Source organism: Aulonocara sp. 'chitande type north' Nkhata Bay, unplaced genomic scaffold (genome assembly GCF_057382095.1).
Source record: "Aulonocara sp. 'chitande type north' Nkhata Bay isolate Kocher_YH1m ecotype deep benthic unplaced genomic scaffold, A_spYH_male_GT1.1 unmapped_scaffold_35, whole genome shotgun sequence".
NCBI lineage: Eukaryota > Metazoa > Chordata > Actinopteri > Cichliformes > Cichlidae > Aulonocara > Aulonocara sp. 'chitande type north' Nkhata Bay.
Window position 1 is genome coordinate 87057 of NW_028234367.1, and position 20167 is coordinate 107223.

Sequence of the window (20167 nt, forward strand, 5' to 3'; positions counted from 1 at the left end):
CTTACACCACACCAGGGCCTGTGGCTCTTGTTCAGGCCACTCACATCACACCAGGCCCTGCGCTTCTGGCTGAGGCCATCTTCACCAAACCAGGCCCTGTGCTGCTTGCTGTGGCCATGTAAAACACACCAGGCCCTGTGCTGGTTCTTGAGGCCATCTTCAACAATCCAGGGCCTGTGCTGTTGGATAAATGCCAAACTGAGCCTTTTGGTTAGGGTATTATGCAAACATGCAGGTATGGTTATAGGATTGTCTTCGTAACTTCAGGTACTTGCCACCTAATCACTTGAATCCATAAATTGAGACATTGTGCTGGGGCCAGCAGCTTACGGCCATACCACCCTGAGCACGCCCGACCTCGTCTGATCTCGGAAGCTAAGCAGGGCTGGGCTTGGTTAGTACTTGGATGGGAGACTTCCTGGGAATACCTGGTGCTGTAAGCCTTTCATTTTCATGTCATTGAACCGCTTTTGATCCAGAGAAGGGGTGTATTAAAAGACCAGAAGCAGCTCCCCATTAATGAGGTCACATTAACGACATTGCTTTTGGCTGTTTTCCAATGTCTTGTGCTGCTAGCTGATGCCACCTACACCACACCAGGGCCTGAGTGACCAGCTGGGGCCACTTACACCACATCAGGGCCTGTTGCTCTGGCTGAGGCCACTTACACCACACCAGGGCCTGTGGCTGCTGGCTGAGGCCACCTACACCACACCAGGGCCTTAGTTGCTATTGAGGCCAATTACACCACACCAGGGTATGTGGCTCTTGCTCAGGCCACTTACACCACACCAGGGCCTTAGTTGCTATTGAGGCCAATTACACCACACCAGGGCCTGTGGCACTGGCTGAGGCCACTTACACCACACCAGGGCCTGTGGCTGCTGGCTGAGGCCACTTACACCACACAAGGGCCTGTGGCTGCTGGCTGAGGCCACCTACACCACACCAGGGCCTGTGGCTGCTGGCTGAGGCCACTTACAACACACCAGGGCCTGTGGCTCTTGCTCAGGCCACTCATATCACACCAGGCCCTGTGCTTCTGGCCGAGGCCATCTTCACCAAACCAGGCCCTGTGCTGCTTGCTGTGGCCATGTAAAACACACCAGGTCCTGTGCTGGTTCTTGAGGCCATCTTCAACAATCCAGGGCCTGTGCTGTTGGATAAATGCCAAACTGAGCCTTTTGGTTAGGGTATTATGCAAACATGCAGGTATGGTTATAGGATTGTCTTCGTAACTTCAGGTACTTGCCACCTAATCACTTGAATCCATAAATTGAGACATTGTGCTGGGGCCAGCAGCTTACGGCCATACCACCCTGAGCACGCCCGACCTCGTCTGATCTCGGAAGCTAAGCAGGGCTGGCCTTGGTTAGTACTTGAATGGGAGACTTCCTGGGAATACCTGGTCCTGTAAGCCTTTCATTTTCATGTCATTGAACCGCTTTTGATCCAGAGAAGGGGTGTATTAAAAGACCAGAAGCAGCTCCCCATTAATGAGGGCACATTAACGACATTCCTTTTGGCTGTTTTCCAATGTCTTGTGCTGCTAGCTGATGCAACCTACACCACACCAGGGCCTGAGTGACCGGCTGTGGCCACTTACACCACATCAGGGCCTGTTGCTCTGGCTGAGGCCACTTACACCACACCAGGGCCTGTGGCTGCTGGCTGAGGCCACCTACACCACACCAGGGCCTTAGTTGCTATTGAGGCCAATTACACCACACCAGGGTATGTGGCTCTTGCTCAGGCCACTTACACCACACCAGGGCCTTAGTTGCAATTGAGGCCAATTACACCACACCAGGGCCTGTGACACTGGCTGAGGCCACTTATACCACACCAGGGCCTGTGGCTGCTGGCTGAGGCCACCTACACCACACCAGGGCCTGTGGCTGCTGGCTGAGGCCACTTACACCACACCAGGGCCCTTTTGCTGCTGGCTGAGGCCACTTACACCACACCAGTGCCTGTGGCTTCTGTCTGAGGCGACTTACACCACACCAGGGCCTGTGGCTGCTGGCTGAGGCCAATTACACCACACCAGGGTCTGTGGCTCTTGCTCAGGCCATCTACACCACACCAGGGCCTGTGGCACTGGCTGAGGCCACTTACACCACACCAGGGCCTGTGGCTGCTGGCTGAGGCCACTTACACCACACCAGGGCCTGTGGCTGCTGGCTGAGGCCACTTACACCACACCAGGGCCTGTGGCTGCTGGCTGAGGCCACCTACACCACACCAGGGCCTGTGGCTGCTGGCTGAGGCGACTTACACCACACCAGGGCCCTTTTGCTGCTGGCTGAGGCCACTTACACCACACCAGTGCCTGTGGCTTCTGGCTGAGGCGACTTACACCACACCAGGGCCTGTGGCTGCTGGCTGAGGCCACTTACACCACACCAAGGCCTGTGGCTCTTGCTCAGGCCACTCACATCACACCAGGCCCTGCGCTTCTGGCCGAGGCCATCTTCACCAAACCAGGCCCTGTGCTGCTTGCTGTGGCCATGTACAACACACCAGGCCCTGTGCTGGTTCCTGAGGCCATCTTCAACAATCCAGGGCCTGTGCTGTTGGATAAATGCCAAACTGAGCCTTTGGGTTAGGGTATTATGCAAACATGAAGGTATGGTTATAGGATTGTCTTCGTAACTTCAGGTACTTGCCACCTAATCACTTGAATCCATAAATTGAGACATTGTGCTGGAGCCAGCATTTTACGGCCATACCACCCTGAGCACGCCCGACCTCGTCTGATCTCGGAAGCTAAGCAGGGCTGGGCTTGGTTAGTACTTGGATGGGAGACTGCCTGGGAATACCTGGTGCTGTAAGCCTTTGATTTTCATGTCATTGAACCGCTTTTGATCCAGAGAAGGGGTGTATTAAAAGACCAAAAGCAGCTGCCCATTAATGAGGGCACATTAACGACACTGCTTTTGGCTCTTTTCCAATGTCTTGTGCTGCTAGCTGAGGCCACCTACACCACACCAGGGCCTGAGTGACCGGCTGGGGCCACTTACACCACATCAGGGCCTGTGGCTCTGGCTGAGGCCACTTACACCACACCAGGGCCTGTGGCTGCTGGCTGAGGCCAGTTACACCACACCAGAGCCTGTGGCTGCTGGCTGAAGCCACTTACACCACACCAGGGCCTTAGTTGCTATTGAGGCCACTTACACCACACCAGGGCCTGTGGCTGCTGGCTGAGGCCACCTACACCACACCAGGGCCTGTGGCTGCTGGCTGAGGCCACTTACACCACACCAGGGCCCTTTTGCTGCTGGCTGAGGCCACTTACACCACACCAGTGCCTGTGGCTTCTGGCTGAGGCGACTTACACCACACCAGGGCCTTATTTGCTATTGAGGCCACTTACACCACACCAGGGCCTGTGGCTGCTGGCTGAGGCCACCTACACCACACCAGGGCCTGTGGCTGCTGGCTGAGGCCACTTACACCACACCAGGGCCTGTGGCTGCTGGCTGAAGCCACTTACACCACACCAGGGCCTTAGTTGCTATTGAGGCCACTTACACCACACCAGGGCCTGTGGCTGCTGGCTGAGGCCACCTACACCACACCAGGGCATTAGTTGCTATTGAGGCCACTTACACCACACCAGGGCCTGTGGCTGCTGGCTGAGGCCACCTACACCACACCAGGGCATTAGTTGCTATTGAGGCCAATTACACCACACCAGGCTCTGTGGCTCTTGCTCAGGCCACTTACACCACACCAGGGCCTGTGGCTCTTGCTCAGGCCACTTACACCACACCAGGGCCTGTGGCACTGGCTGAGGCCACTTACACCACACCAGGGCCTGTGGCTGCTGGCTGAGGCCACTTACACCACACCAGGGCCTGTGGCTGCTGGCTGAGGCCACTTACACCACACCAGGGCCTGTGGCTGCTGGCTGAGGCCACCTACACCACACCAGGGCCTGTGGCTGCTGGCTGAGGCCACTTACACCACACCAGGGCCCTTTTGCTGCTGGCTGAGGCCACTTACACCACACCAGGGCCCTTTTGCTGCTAGCTGATGCCACCTACACCACACCAGGGCCTGAGTGACCGGCTGGGGCCACTTACACCACATCAGGGCCTGTGGCTGCTGGCTGAGGCCACTTACACCACACCAGGGCCTTAGTTGCTATTGAGGCCAATTACACTACACCAGGGTCTGTGGCTCTTGCTCAGGCCACTTACACCACACCAGGCCTGTGGCACTTGCTCAGGCCACTTACACCACACCAGGGCCTGTGGCTGCTGGCTGAGGCCACTTACACCACACCAGGGCCTGTGGCTGCTGGCTGAGGCCACCTACACCACACCAGGGCATTAGTTGCTATTGAGGCCAATTACACCACACCAGGGTCTGTGGCTGCTGGCTGAGGCCACCTACACCACACCAGGGCCTGTGGCTGCTGTCTGAGGCCACTTACACCACACCAGGGCCTGTGGCTGCTGGCTGAGGCCATCTACACCACACCAGGGCCTGTGGCTGCTGGCTGAGGCGACTTACACCACACCAGGGCCCTTTTGCTGCTGGCTGAGGCCACTTACACCACACCAGTGCCTGTGGCTTCTGTCTGAAGCGACTTACACCACACCAGGGCCTGTGGCTGCTGGCTGAGGCCACTTACACCACACCAAGGCCTGTGGCTCTTGCTCAGGCCACTCACATCACACCAGGCCCTGCGCTTCTGGCCGAGGCCATCTTCACCAAACCAGGCCCTGTGGCTCTTGCTCAGGCCACTTACACCACACCAGGGCCTGTGGCTCTGGCTTAGGCCACTTACACCACACCAGGGCCTGTGGCACTTGCTCAGGCCACTTACACCACACCAGGGCCTGTGGCTGCTGGCTGAGGCCACTTACACCACACCAGGGCCTGTGGCTCTTACTCAGGCCACTTACACCACACCAGGGCCTGTGGCACTGGCTGAGGCCACTTAGACCACACCAGGGCCTGTGGCTGCTGGCTGAGGCCACTTACACCACACCAGGGCCTGTGGCTGCTGGCTGAGGCCACTTACACCAAACCAGGGCCTGTGGCTGCTTGCTGAGGCCATCTTCACCAAACCAGGCCCTGTGCTGCTTGCTGTGGCCATGTAAAACACACCAGGCCCTGTGCTGGTTCTTGAGGCCATCTTCAACAATCCAGGGCCTGTGCTGTTGGATAAATGCCAAACTGAGCCTTTGGGTTAGGGTATTATGCAAACATGCAGGTATGGTTATAGGATTGTCTTCGTAACTTCAGGTATTTGCCACCTAATCACTTGAATCCATAAATTGAGACATTGTGCTGGGGCCAGCAGCTTAAGGCCATACCACCCTGAGCACGCCCGACCTCGTCTGATCTCGGAAGCTAAGCAGGGCTGGGCTTGGTTAGTACTTGGATGGGAGACTGCCTGGGAATACCTGGTGCTGTAAGCCTTTCATTTTCATGTCATTGAACCGCTTTTGATCCAGAGAAGGGGTGTATTAAAAGACCAAAAGCAGCTGCCCATTAATGAGGGTACATTAACGACATTGCTTTTGGCTGTTTTCCAATGTCTTGTGCTGCTAGCTGATGCAACCTACACCACACAAGGGCCTGAGTGACCGGCTGGGGCCACTTACACCACATCAGGGCCTGTGGCTCTGGCTGAGGCCACTTTCACCACACCAGGGCCTGTGGCTGCTGGCTGAGGCCACCTACACCACACCAGGGCATTAGTTGCTATTGAGGCCAATTACACCACACCAGGGTCTGTGGCTCTTGCTCAGGCCACTTACACCACACCAGGGCCTGTGGCTCTTGCTCAGGCCACTTACACCACACCAGGGCCTGTGGCTGCTGGCTGAGGCCACCTACACCACACCAGGGCATTAGTTGCTATTGAGGCCAATTACACCACACCAGGGTCTGTGGCTCTTGCTCAGGCCACTTACACCACACCAGGGCCTGTGGCTCTTGCTCAGGCCACTTACACCACACCAGGGCCTGTGGCACTGGCTGAGGCCACTTACACCACACCAGGGCCTGTGGCTGGTGGCTGAGGCCACTTACACCACACCAGGGCCTGTGGCTGCTGGCTGAGGCCACTTACACCACACCAGGGCCTTTGGCTGGTGGCTGAGGCCACCTACACCACACCAGGGCCTGTGGCTGCTGGCTGAGGCGACTTACACCACACCAGGGCCCTTTTGCTGCTGGCTGAGGCCACTTACACCACACCAGTGCCTGTGGCTTCTGTCTGAGGCGACTTACACCACACCAGGGCCTGTGGCTGCTGGCTGAGGCCAATTACACCACACCAGGGTCTGTGACTCTTGCTCAGGCCACTTACACCACACCAGGGCCTGTGGCACTGGCTGAGGCCACTTACACCACACCAGGGCCTGTGGCTGCTGGCTGAGGCCACTTACACCACACCAGGGCCTGTGGCTGCTGGCTGAGGCCACTTACACCACACCAGGGCCTGTGGCTGCTGGCTGAGGCCACCTACACCACACCAGGGCCTGTGGCTGCTGGCTGAGGCGACTTACACCACACCAGGGCCCTTTTGCTGCTGGCTGAGGCCACTTACACCACACAAGTGCCTGTGGCTTCTGGCTGAGGACACCTACACCACACCAGGGCCTGTGGCTGCTGGCTGAGGCCACTTACACCACACCAAGGCCTGTGGCTCTTGCTCAGGCCACTCACATCACACCAGGCCCTGCGCTTCTGGCCGAGGCCATCTTCACCAAACCAGGCCCTGTGCTGCTTGCTGTGGCCATGTACAACACACCAGGCCCTGTGCTGGTTCCTGAGGCCATCTTCAACAATCCAGGGCCTGTGCTGTTGGATAAATGCCAAACTGAGCCTTTGGGTTAGGGTATTATGCAAACATGCAGGTATGGTTATAGGATTGTCTTCGTAACTTCAGGTACTTGCCACCTAATCACTTGAATCCATAAATTGAGACATTGTGCTGGGGCCAGCAGCTTACGGCCATACCACCCTGAGCACGCCCGACCTCGTCTGATCTCGGAAGCTAAGCAGGGCTGGGCTTGGATAGTACTTGGATGGGAGACTGCCTGGGAATACCTGGTGCTGTAAGCCTTTCATTTTCATGTCATTGAACCGCTTTTGATCCAGAGAAGGGGTGTATTAAAATACCAAAAGCAGCTGCCCATTAATGAGGGCACATTAACGACACTGCTTTTGGCTGTTTTCCAATGTCTTGTGCTGCTAGCTGATGCCACCTACACCACACCAGGGCCTGAGTGACCGGCTGGGGCCACTTACACCACATCAGGGCCTGTGGCTCTGGCTGAGGCCACTTACACCACACCAGGGCCTGTGGCTGCTGGCTGAGGCCAGTTACACCGCACCAGAGCCTGTGGCTGCTGGCTGAAGCCACTTACACCACACCAGGGCCTTAGTTGCTATTGAGGCCACTTACACCACACCAGGGCCTGTGGCTGCTGGCTGAGGGCACCTACACCACACCAGGGCCTGTGGCTGCTGGCTGAGGCCACTTACACCACACCAGGGCCTGTGGCTGCTGGCTGAGGCCACTTACACCACACAAGGGCTTGTGGCTGCTGGCTGAGGCCACCTACACCACACCAGGGCCTGTGGCTGCTGGCTGAGGCCACCTACACCACACCAGGGCCTGTGGCTCTTGCTCAGGCCACTTACACCACACCAGGGCCTGTGGCTCTTGCTCAGGCCACTTACACCACACCAGGGCCTGTGGCTCTTGCTCAGGCCACTCATATCACACCAGGCCCTGTGCTTCTGGCTGAGGCCACTTAGACCACACCAGGGCCTGTGGCTGCTGGCTGAGGCCACTTACACCACACCAGGGCCTGTGGCTGCTGGCTGAGGCCATCTACACCACACCAGGGCCTGTGGCTGCTGGCTGAGGCGACTTACACCACACCAGGGCCCTTTTGCTGCTGGCTGAGGCCACTTACACCACACCAGTGCCTGTGGCTTCTGGCTGAGGCGACTTACACCACACCAGGGCCTGTGGCTGCTGGCTGAGGCCACTTACACCACACCAGGGCCTGTGGCTCTTGCTCAGGCCACTCACATCACACCAGGCCCTGCGCTTCTGGCCGAGGCCATCTTCACCAAACCAGGCCCTGTGGCTCTTGCTCAGGCCACTTACACCACACCAGGGCCTGTGGCTCTGGCTTAGGCCACTTACACCACACCAGGGCCTGTGGCACTTGCTCAGGCCACTTACACCACACCAGGGCCTGTGGCTGCTGGCTGAGGCCACTTACACCACACCAGGGCCTGTGGCTCTTACTCAGGCCACTTACACCACACCAGGGCCTGTGGCACTGGCTGAGGCCACTTAGACCACACCAGGGCCTGTGGCTGCTGGCTGAGGCCACCTACACCACACCAGGGCCTGTGGCTGCTGGCTGAGGCGACTTACACCACACCAGGGCCCTTTTGCTGCTGGCTGAGGCCACTTACACCACACAAGTGCCTGTGGCTTCTGGCTGAGGCCACCTACACCACACCAGGGCCTGTGGCTGCTGGCTGAGGCCACTTACACCACACCAAGGCCTGTGGCTCTTGCTCAGGCCACTCACATCACACCAGGCCCTGCGCTTCTGGCCGAGGCCATCTTCACCAAACCAGGCCCTGTGCTGCTTGCTGTGGCCATGTACAACACACCAGGCCCTGTGCTGGTTCCTGAGGCCATCTTCAACAATCCAGGGCCTGTGCTGTTGGATAAATGCCAAACTGAGCCTTTGGGTTAGGGTATTATGCAAACATGCAGGTATGGTTATAGGATTGTCTTCGTAACTTCAGGTACTTGCCACCTAATCACTTGAATCCATAAATTGAGACATTGTGCTGGGGCCAGCAGCTTTTACGGCCATACCACCCTGAGCACGCCCGACCTCGTCTGATCTCGGAAGCTAAGCAGGGCTGGGCTTCGTTAGTACTTGGATGGGAGACTGCCTGGGAATACCTGGTACTGTAAGCCTTTCATTTTCATGTCATTGAACCGCTTTTGATCCAGAGAAGGGGTGTATTAAAAGACCAAAAGCAGCTGCCCATTAATGAGGGCACATTAACGACACTGCTTTTGGCTGTTTTCCAATGTCTTGTGCTGCTAGCTGATGCCACCTACACCACACCAGGGCCTGAGTGACCGGCTGGGGCCACTTATACCACATCAGGGCCTGTGGCTCTGGCTGAGGCCACTTACACCACACCAGGGCCTGTGGCTGCTGGCTGAGGCCAGTTACACCACACCAGAGCCTGTGGCTGCTGGCTGAAGCCACTTACACCACACCAGGGCCTTAGTTGCTATTGAGGCCACTTACACCACACCAGGGCCTTAGTTGCTATTGAGGCCAATTACACTACACCAGGGTCTGTGGCTCTTGCTCAGGCCACTTACACCACACCAGGCCTGTGGCACTTGCTCAGGCCACTTACACCACACCAGGGCCTGTGGCTGCTGGCTGAGGCCACTTACACCACACCAGGGCCTGTGGCTGCTGGCTGAGGCCACCTACACCACACCAGGGCATTAGTTGCTATTGAGGCCAATTACACCACACCAGGGTCTGTGGCTCTTGCTCAGGCCACTTACACCACACCAGGGCCTGTGGCTCTTGCTCAGGCCACTTACACCACACCAGGGCCTGTGGCTGCTGGCTGAGGCCACTTACACCACAACAGGGCCTGTGGCTGCTGGCTGAGGCCACCTACACCACACCAGGGCCTGTGGCTGCTGTCTGAGGCCACTTACACCACACCAGGGCCTGTGGCTGCTGGCTGAGGCCATCTACACCACACCAGGGCCTGTGGCTGCTGGCTGAGGCGACTTACACCACACCAGGGCCCTTTTGCTGCTGGCTGAGGCCACTTACACCACACCAGTGCCTGTGGCTTCTGGCTGAGGCGACTTACACCACACCAGGGCCTGTGGCTGCTGGCTGAGGCCACTTACACCACACCAGGGCCTGTGGCTCTTGCTCAGGCCACTCACATCACACCAGGCCCTGCGCTTCTGGCTGAGGCCATCTTCACCAAACCAGGCCCTGTGGCTCTTGCTCAGGCCACTTACACCACACCAGGGCCTGTGGCTCTGGCTTAGGCCACTTACACCACACCAGGGCCTGTGGCACTTGCTCAGGCCACTTACACCACACCAGGGCCTGTGGCTGCTGGCTGAGGCCACTTACACCACACCAGGGCCTGTGGCTGCTGGCTGAGGCCACTTACACCACACCAGGGCCTTAGTTGCTATTGAGGCCAATTACACCACACCATGGTCTGTGGCTCTTGCTCAGGCCACTCATATCACACCAGGGCCTGTGGCTGCTGGCTGAGGCCACTTACACCACACCAGGGCCTTAGTTGCTATTGAGGCCAATTACACCACACCATGGTCTGTGGCTCTTGCTCAGGCCACTCATATCACACCAGGGCCTGTGGCTGCTGGCTGAGGCGACTTACACCACACCAGGGCCCTTTTGCTGCTGGCTGAGGCCACTTACACCACACCAGTGCCTGTGGCTTGTGGCTGAGGCGACTTACACCACACCAGGGGCTGTGGCTGCTGGCTGAGGCCACTTACACCACACCAGGGCCTGTGGCTGCTGGCTTAGGCCACCTACACTACACCAGGGCCTTAGTTGCTATTGAGGCCAATTACACCACACCATGGTCTGTGGCTCTTGCTCAGGCCACTTACACCACACCAGGGCCTGTGGCACTGGCTGAGGCCACTTACACCACACCAGGGCCTGTGGCTGCTGGCTGAGGCCACTTACACCACACAAGGGCTTGTGGCTGCTGGCTGAGGCCACCTACACCACACCAGGGCCTGTGGCTGCTGGCTGAGGCCACCTACACCACACCAGGGCCTGTGGCTCTTGCTCAGGCCACTTACACCACACCAGGGCCTGTGGCTCTTGCTCAGGCCACTTACACCACACCAGGGCCTGTGGCTCTTGCTCAGGCCACTCATATCACACCAGGCCCTGTGCTTCTGGCTGAGGCCATCTTCACCAAACCAGGCCCTGTGCTGCTTGCTGTGGCCATGTACAACACACCAGGCCCTGTGCTGTTTCCTGAGGCCATCTTCAACAATCCAGGGCCTGTGCTGTTGGATAAATGCCAAACTGAGCCTTTGGGTTAGGGTATTATGCAAACATGCAGGTATGGTTATAGGATTGTCTTCGTAACTTCAGGTACTTGCCACCTAATCACTTGAATCCATAAATTGAGACATTGTGCTGGGCCCAGCAGCTTACGGCCATACCACCCTGAGCACGCCCGACCTCGTCTGATCTCGGAAGCTAAGCAGGGCTGGGCTTGGTTAGTACTTGGATGGGAGACTGCCTGGGAATACCTGGTGCTGTAAGCCTTTCATTTTCATGTCATTGAACCGCTTTTGATCCAGAGAAGGGGTGTATTAAAAGACCAAAAGCAGCTGCCCATTAATAAGGCCACATTAATCACATTGCTTTTGGCTCTTTTCCAATGTCTTGTGCTGCTAGCTGATGCCACCTACACCACACCAGGGCCTGAGTGACCGGCTGGGGCCACTTACACCACATCAGGGGCTGTGGCTCTGGCTGAGGCCACTTACACCACACCAGGGCCTGTGGGTTCTGGCTGAGGCGACTTACACCACACCAGGGCCTGTGGCTGCTGGCTGAGGCCACTTACACCACACCAGGGCCTGTGGCTCTTGCTCAGGCCACTCACATCACACCAGGCCCTGCGCTTCTGGCCGAGGCCATCTTCACCAAACCAGGCCCTGTGCTGCTTGCTGTGGCCATGTACAACACACCAGGCCCTGTGCTGGTTCCTGAGGCCATCTTCAACAATCCAGGGCCTGTGCTGTTGGATAAATGCTAAACTGAGCCTTTGGGTTAGGGTATTATGCAAACATGAAGGTAGGGTTATAGGATTGTCTTCGTAACTTCAGGTACTTGCCACCTAATCACCTGAATCCATAAATTCAGACATTGTGCTGTGGCCAGCAGCTTACGGCCATACCACCCTGAGCACGCCCGACCTCGTCTGATCTCGGAAGCTGAGCAGGGCTGGGCTTGGTTAGTACTTGGATGGGAGACTGCCTGGGAATACCTGGTGCTGTAAGCCTTTCATTTTCATGTCATTGAACCGCTTTTGATCCAGAGAAGGGGTGTATTAAAAGACCAAAAGCAGCTGCCCATTAATGAGGGCACATTAACGTCATTGCTTTTGGCTGTTTTCCAATGTCTTGTGCTGCTAGCTGATGCCACCTACACCAAACCAGGGCCTTAGTTGCTATTGAGGCCAATTACACCACACCAGGGTCTTTGGCTCTTGCTCAGGCCACTTACACCACACCAGGGCCTGTGGCACTGGCTGAGGCCACTTACACCACACCAGGGCCTGTGGCTGCTGGCTGAGGCCACTTACACCACACCAGGGCCTTATTTGCTATTGAGGCCACTTACACCACACCAGGGCCTGTGGCTCTTGCTCAGGCCACTTACACCACACCAGGGCCTGTGGCTGCTGGCTGAGGCCACCTACACCACACCAGGGCCTGTGGCTGCTGGCTGAGGCCACCTACACCACACCAGGGCCTGTGGCTGCTGGCTGAGGCCACCTACACCACACCAGGGCCTGTGGCTGCTGGCTGAGGCCACTTACACCACACCAGTGCCTGTGGCTTCTGGCTGAGGCGACTTACACCACACCAGGGCCTGTGGCTGCTGGCTGAGGCCACTTACACCACACCAAGGCCTGTGGCTCTTGCTCAGGCCACTCACATCACACCAGGCCCTGCGCTTCTGGCCGAGGCCATCTTCACCACACCAGGGTCTGTGGCTCTTGCTGAGGCCACTTTCACCACACCAGGGCCTGTGGCTGCTGGCTGAGGCCACTTACACCACACCAGGGCCTTAGTTGCTATTGAGGCCAATTACACCACACCAGGGTCTGTGGCTCTTGCTCAGGCCACTTACACCACACCAGGGCCTGTGGCACTGGCTGAGGCCACTTACACCACACCAGGGCCTGTGGCTGCTGGCTGAGGACAACCTACACCACACCAGGGTCTGTGGCTCTTGCTCAGGCCACTTACACCACACCAGGGCCGGTGGCACTGGCTGAGGCCACTTACACCACACCAGGGCCTGTGGCTGCTGGCTGAGGCCACCTACACCACACCAGGGCCTTAGTTGCTATTGAGGCCAATTACACCACACAAGGGCCTGTGGCTGCTGGCTGAGGCCACCTACACCACACCAGGGCCTGTGGCTGCTGGCTGAGGCCACTTACACCACACCAGGGCCCTTTTGCTGCTGGCTGAGGCCACTTACACCACACCAGTGCCTGTGGCTTCTGGCTGAGGCGACTTACACCACACCAGGGCCTGTGGCTGCTGGCTGAGGCCACTTACACCACACCAAGGCCTGTGGCTCTTGCGCAGGCCACTCACATCACACCAGGCCCTGCGCTTCTGGCCGAGGCCATCTTCACCAAACCAGGCCCTGTGCTGCTTGCTGTGGCCATGTACAACACACCAGGCCCTGTGCTGGTTCCTGAGGCCATCTTCAACAATCCAGGGCCTGTGCTGTTGGATAAATGCCAAACTGAGCCTTTGGGTTAGGGTATTATGCAAACATGCAGGTATGGTTATAGGATTGTCTTCGTAACTTCAGGTACTTGCCACCTAATCACTTGAATCCATAAATTGAGACATTGTGCTGGAGCCAGCAGCTTACGGCCATACCACCCTGAGCACGCCCGACCTCGTCTGATCTCGGAAGCTAAGCAGGGCTGGGCTTGGTTAGTACTTGGATGGGAGACTACCTGGGAATACCTGGTGCTGTAAGCCTTTCATTTTCATGTCATTGAACCGCTTTTGATCCAGAGAAGGGGTGTATTAAAAGACCAAAAGCAGCTGCCCATTAATGAGGGCACATTAACGACACTGCTTTTGGCTCTTTTCCAATGTCTTGTGCTGCTAGCTGATGCCACCTACACCACACCAGGGCCTGAGTGACCGGCTGGGGCCACTTACACCACATCAGGGCCTGTGGCTCTGGCTGAGGCCACTTACACCACACCAGGGCCTGTGGCTGCTGGCTGAGGCCAGTTACACCACACCAGAGCCTGTGGCTGCTGGCTGAAGCCACTTACACCACACCAGGGCCTTAGTTGCTATTGAGGCCACTTACACCACACCAGGGCCTGTGGCTGCTGGCTGAGGCCACTTACACCACACCAGTGCCTGTGGCTTCTGGCTGAGGCGACTTACACCACACCAGGGCCTGTGGCTGCTGGCTGAGGCCACTTACACCACACCAGGGCCTGTGGCTCTTGCTCAGGCCACTCACATCACACCAGGCCCTGCGCTTCTGGCCGAAGCCATCTTCACCAAACCAGGCCCTGTGGTTCTTGCTCAGGCCACTTACACCACACCAGGGCCTGTGGCTCTGGCTTAGGCCAATTACACCACACCAGGGTCTGTGGCTCTTGCTGAGGCCACTTACACCACACCAGGGCCTGTGGCTGCTGCCTGAGACCACCTACACCACACCAGGGCCTGTGGCTGCTTGCTGAGGCGACTTACACCACACCAGGGCCTGTTGCTGCTGGCTGAGGCCACTTACACCACCCCAGTGCCTGTGGCTTCTGGCTGAGGCGACTTACACCACACCAGGGCCTGTTGCTGCTGGCTGAGGCCACTTACACCACACCAGGGCCTGTGGCTGCTGGCTCAGGCCACTCATATCAAACCAGGTCCTGTGCTTCTGGCCGAGGCCATCTTCACCAAACCAGGCCCTGTGCTGCTAGCTGAGGCGACTTACACCACATCAGGGCCTGTGGCTCTGGCTGAGGCCACTTACACCACACCAGGGCCTGTGGCTGCTGGCTGAGGCCAGTTACACCACACCAGGGCCTGTGGCTGCTGGCTGAGGCCACATACACCACACCAGGGCCTTAGTTGCTATTGAGGCCAATTACACCACACCAGGGTCTGTGGCTCTTGCTCAGGCCACTCACATCACACCAGGCCCTGCGCTTCTGGCCACTTACACCACACCAGGGCCTGTGGCTGCTGGCTGAGGCCACTTACACCATACCAGGGCCTGTGGCTGTTGGCTGAGGCCACTTACACCACACCAGGGCCTGTGGCTGCTGGCTGAAGCCACTTACACCACACCAGGGCCTTAGTTGCTATTGAGGCCACTTACACCACACCAGGGCCTGTGGCTGCTGGCTGAGGCCACCTACACCACACCAGGGCCCTTTTGCTGCTGGCTGAGGCCACTTACACCACACCAGTGCATGTGGCTTCTGGCTGAGGCCACTTACACCACACCAGGGCCTGTGGCTGCTGGCTGAGGCCACTTACACCACACCAGGGCCTGTGGCTCTTGCTCAGGCCACTCACATCACACCAGGCCCTGCGCTTCTGGCCGAGGCCATCTTCACCAAACCAGGGCCTGTGGCTGCTTGCTGAGGCCATCTTCACCAAACCAGGCCCTGTGCTGCTTGCTGTGGCCATGTACAACACACCAGGCCCTGTGCTGGTTCCTGAGGCCATCTTCAACAATCCAGGGCCTGTGCTGTTGGATAAATGCTAAACTGAGCCTTTGGGTTAGGGTATTATGCAAACATGAAGGTAGGGTTATAGGATTGTCTTCGTAACTTCAGGTACTTGCCACCTAATCACCTGAATCCATAAATTGAGACATTGTGCTGCGGCCAGCAGCTTACGGCCATACCACCCTGAGCACGCCCGACCTCGTCTGATCTCGGAAGCTGAGCAGGGCTGGGCTTGGTTAGTACTTGGATGGGAGACTGCCTGGGAATACCTGGTGCTGTAAGCCTTTCATTTTCATGTCATTGAACCGCTTTTGATCCAGAGAAGGGGTGTATTAAAAGACCAAAAGCAGCTGCCCATTAATGAGGGCACATTAACGACATTGCTTTTGGCTCTTTTCCAATGTCTTGTGCTGCTAGCTGATGCCACCTACACCACACCAGGGCCTGAGTGACCGGCTGGGGCCACTTACACCACATCAGGGCCTGTGGCTCTGGCTGAGGCCACTTACACCACACCAGGGCCTGTGGCTGCTGGCTGAGGCCACTTACACCACACCAGGGCCTGTGGCTGCTGGCTGAGGCCACTTACACCACACCAGGGCCTTAGTTGCTATTGAGGCCAATTACACCACACCATGGTCTGTGGCTCTTGCTCAGGCAACTTACACCACACCAGGGCCTGTGGCACTGGCTGAGGCCACTTACACCACACCAGAGCCTGTGGCTGCTGGCTGAGGCCACTTACACCACACAAGGGCTTGTGGCTGCTGGCTGAGGCCACCTACACCACACCAGGGCCTGTGGCTCTTGCTCAGGCCACTTACACCACACCAGGGCCTGTGGCTCTTGCTCAGGCCACTTACACCACACCAGGGCCTGTGGCTCTTGCTCAGGCCACTCATATCACACCAGGCCCTGTGCTTCTGGCTGAGGCCACTTAGACCACACCAGGGCCTGTGGCTGCTGGCTGAGGCCACTTACACCACACCAGGGCCTGTGGCTGCTGGCTGAGGCCATCTACACCACACCAGGGCCTGTGGCTGCTGGCTGAGGCGACTTACACCACACCAGGGCCTGTGGCTGCTGGCTGAGGCCACTTACACCACACCAGTGCCTGTGGCTTCTGGCTGAGGCGACTTACACCACACCAGGGCCTGTGGCTGCTGGCTGAGGCCACTTACACCACACCAGGGCCTGTGGCTCTTGCTCAGGCCACTCACATCACACCAGGCCCTGCGCTTCTGGCCGAGGCCATCTTCACCAAACCAGGCCCTGTGGCTCTTGCTCAGGCCACTTACACCACACCAGGGCCTGTGGCTCTGGCTTAGGCCACTTACACCACACCAGGGCCTGTGGCTGCTGGCTGAGGCCACTTACACCACACCAGGGCCTGTGGCTGCTGGCTGAGGCCACTTACACCACACCAGGGCCCTTTTGCTGCTGGCTGAGGCCACTTACACCACACCAGTGCCTGTGGCTTCTGTCTGAGGCCACTTACACCACACCAGGGCCTGTGGCTGCTGGCTGAGGCCAATTACACCACACCAGGGTCTGTGGCTCTTGCTCAGGCCACTTACACCACACCAGGGCCTGTGGCACTGGCTGAGGCCACTTACACCACACCAGGGCCTGTGGCTGCTGGCTGAGGCCACTTACACCACACCAGGGCCTGTGGCTGCTGGCTGAGGCCACTTACACCACACCAGGGCCTGTGGCTGCTGGCTGAGGCCACCTACACCACACCAGGGCCGGTGGCTGCTGGCTGAGGCGACTTACACCACACCAGGGCCCTTTTGCTGCTGGCTGAGGCCACTTACACCACACCAGTGCCTGTGGCTTCTGGCTGAGGCGACTTACACCACACCAGGGCCTGTGGCTTCTGGCTGAGGCCACCTACACCACACCAGGGCCTGTGGCTCTTGCTCAGGCCACTTACACCACACCAGGGCCTGTGGCTCTTGCTCAGGCCACTTACACCACACCAGGGCCTGTGGCTCTTGCTCAGGCCACTCATATCACACCAGGCTCTGTGCTTCTGGCTGAGGCCACTTAGACCACACCAGGGCCTGTGGCTGCTGGCTGAGGCCACTTACACCACACCAGGGCCTGTGGCTGCTGGCTGAGGCCATCTACACCACACCAGGGCCTGTGGCTGCTGGCTGAGGCGACTTACACCACACCAGGGCCCTTTTGCTGCTGGCTGAGGCCACTTACACCACACCAGTGCCTGTGGCTTCTGGCTGAGGCGACTTACACCACACCAGGGCCTGTGGCTGCTGGCTGAGGCCACTTACACCACACCAGGGCCTGTGGCTCTTGCTCAGGCCACTCACATCACACCAGGCCCTGCGCTTCTGGCCGAGGCCATCTTCACCAAACCAGGCCCTGTGGCTCTTGCTCAGGCCACTTACACCACACCAGGGCCTGTGGCTCTGGCTTAGGCCACTTACACCACACCAGGGCCTGTGGCACTTGCTCAGGCCACTTACACCACACCAGGGCCTGTGGCTGCTGGCTGAGGCCACTTACAACACACCAGGGCCTGTGGCTCTTACTCAGGCCACTTACACCACACCAGGGCCTGTGGCACTGGCTGAGGCCACTTAGACCACACCAGGGCCTGTGGCTGCTGGCTGAGGCCACTTACACCACACCAGGGCCTGTGGCTGCTGGCTGAGGCCACTTACACCAAACCAGGGCCTGTGGCTGCTTGCTGAGGCCATCTTCACCAAACCAGGCCCTGTGCTGCTTGCTGTGGCCATGTAAAACACACCAGGTCCTGTGCTGGTTCTTGAGGCCATCTTCAACAATCCAGGGCCTGTGCTGTTGGATAAATGCCAAACTGAGCCTTTGGGTTAGGGTATTATGCAAACATGCAGGTATGGTTATAGGATTGTCTTCGTAACTTCAGGTACTTGCCACCTAATCACTTGAATCCATAAATTGAGACATTGTGCTGGGGCCAGCAGCTTACGGCCATACCACCCTGAGCACGCCCGACCTCGTCTGATCTCGGAAGCTAAGCAGGGCTGGGCTTGGTTAGTACTTGGATGGGAGACTCCCTGGGAATACCTGGTGTTGTAAGCCTTTCATTTTCATGTCATTGAACCGCTTTTGATCCAGAGAAGGGGTGTATTAAAAGACCAAAAGCAGCTCCCCATTAATGAGGGCACATTAACGACACTGCTTTTGGCTGTTTTCCAATGTCTTGTGCTGCTAGCTGATGCCATTTACACCACACCAGGGCCTGTGGCTGCTGGCTGAGGCCACTTACACCACACCAGGGCCTGTGGCTGCTGGCTGAGGCCACCTACACCACACCAGGGCCTTAGTTGCTATTGAGGCCAATTACACCACACAAGGGCCTGTGGCTGCTGGCTGAGGCCACCTACACCACACCAGGGCCTGTGGCTGCTGGCTGAGGCCACTTACAACACACCAGGGCCTGTGGCTCTTGCTCAGGCCACTCATATCACACCAGGCCCTGTGCTTCTGGCCGAGGTCATCTTCACCAAACCAGGCCCTGTGCTGCTTGCTGTGGCCATGTACAACACACCAGGCCCTGTGCTGGTTCCTGAGGCCATCTTCAACAATCCAGGGCCTGTGCTGTTGGATAAATGCCAAACTGAGCCTTTGGGTTAGGGTATTATGCAAACATGCAGGTATGGTTATAGGATTGTCTTCGTAACTTCAGGTACTTGCCACCTAATCACTTGAATCCATAAATTGAGACATTGTGCTGGGGCCAGCAGATTACGGCCATACCACCCTGAGCACGCCCGACCTCGTCTGATCTCGGAAGCTAAGCAGGGCTGGGCTTGGTTAGTACTTGGATGGGAGACTGCCTGGGAATACCTGGTCCTGTAAGCCTTTCATTTTCATGTCATTGAACCGCTTTTGATCCAGAGAAGGGGTGTATTAAAAGACCAAAAGCAGCTCCCCATTAATGAGGGCACATTAACGACATTGCTTTTGGCTGTTTTCCAATGTCTTGTGCTGCTAGCTGATGCCACCTACACCACACCACGGCCTTATTTGCTGGCTGAGGTCACTTACACCACACCAGGGCCTGTGGCTCTTGCTCAGGCCACTTACACCACACCAGGGCCTGTGGCTCTTGCTCAGGCCACTTACACCACATCAGGGCCTGTGGCTCTGGCTGAGGCCACTTACACCACACCAGGGCCTGTGGCTGCTGGCTGAGGCCACTTACACCACACCAGGCCTGTGGCTGCTGGCTGAGGCCACTTACACCACACCAGGGCCTTAGTTGCTATTGAGGCCAATTACACCACACCATGGTCTGTGGCTCTTGCTCAGGCAACTTACACCACACCAGGGCCTGTGGCACTGGCTGAGGCCACTTACACCACACCAGAGCCTGTGGCTGCTGGCTGAGGCCACTTACACCACACAAGGGCTTGTGGCTGCTGGCTGAGGCCACCTACACCACACCAGGGCCTGTGGCTGCTGGCTGAGGCCACCTACACCACACCAGGGCCTGTGGCTCTTGCTCAGGCCACTTACACCACACCAGGGCCTGTGGCTCTTGCTCAGGCCACTTACACCACACCAGGGCCTGTGGCTCTTGCTC

At 57.9% G+C, this 20167-nt stretch overlaps 5 non-coding genes and 7 pseudogenes across 5 annotated transcripts; all 12 read left to right on the plus strand.

Annotated features, from left to right (window-relative positions):
- The first annotated feature begins 324 nt into the window (after window positions 1-324).
- On the plus strand, window positions 325-443 carry LOC147300061 (5S ribosomal RNA). Its single transcript, XR_015128102.1, has one exon. It is a non-coding gene; the product is annotated as a 5S ribosomal RNA (ribosomal RNA).
- An 858-nt stretch (window positions 444-1301) lies between these two features.
- Window positions 1302-1420, plus strand: LOC147300062 (5S ribosomal RNA; annotated as a pseudogene).
- A 1298-nt stretch (window positions 1421-2718) lies between these two features.
- Window positions 2719-2837, plus strand: LOC147300063 (5S ribosomal RNA; annotated as a pseudogene).
- A 2482-nt stretch (window positions 2838-5319) lies between these two features.
- LOC147300064 (5S ribosomal RNA) lies at window positions 5320-5438 on the plus strand (annotated as a pseudogene).
- Window positions 5439-6973: 1535 nt separating this feature from the next.
- LOC147300065 (5S ribosomal RNA) lies at window positions 6974-7092 on the plus strand. The gene has a single exon (XR_015128056.1). It is a non-coding gene; the product is annotated as a 5S ribosomal RNA (ribosomal RNA).
- A 1775-nt stretch (window positions 7093-8867) lies between these two features.
- LOC147300066 (5S ribosomal RNA) lies at window positions 8868-8986 on the plus strand (annotated as a pseudogene).
- A 2278-nt stretch (window positions 8987-11264) lies between these two features.
- LOC147300067 (5S ribosomal RNA) lies at window positions 11265-11383 on the plus strand. The gene has a single exon (XR_015128143.1). It is a non-coding gene; the product is annotated as a 5S ribosomal RNA (ribosomal RNA).
- A 624-nt stretch (window positions 11384-12007) lies between these two features.
- LOC147300068 (5S ribosomal RNA) lies at window positions 12008-12126 on the plus strand (annotated as a pseudogene).
- Window positions 12127-13736: 1610 nt separating this feature from the next.
- LOC147300069 (5S ribosomal RNA) lies at window positions 13737-13855 on the plus strand. The gene has a single exon (XR_015128024.1). It is a non-coding gene; the product is annotated as a 5S ribosomal RNA (ribosomal RNA).
- A 1883-nt stretch (window positions 13856-15738) lies between these two features.
- On the plus strand, window positions 15739-15857 carry LOC147300070 (5S ribosomal RNA; annotated as a pseudogene).
- Window positions 15858-18541: 2684 nt separating this feature from the next.
- LOC147300071 (5S ribosomal RNA) lies at window positions 18542-18660 on the plus strand. Its single transcript, XR_015128066.1, has one exon. It is a non-coding gene; the product is annotated as a 5S ribosomal RNA (ribosomal RNA).
- A 664-nt stretch (window positions 18661-19324) lies between these two features.
- LOC147300072 (5S ribosomal RNA) lies at window positions 19325-19443 on the plus strand (annotated as a pseudogene).
- The last annotated feature ends 724 nt before the right edge of the window (window positions 19444-20167 follow it).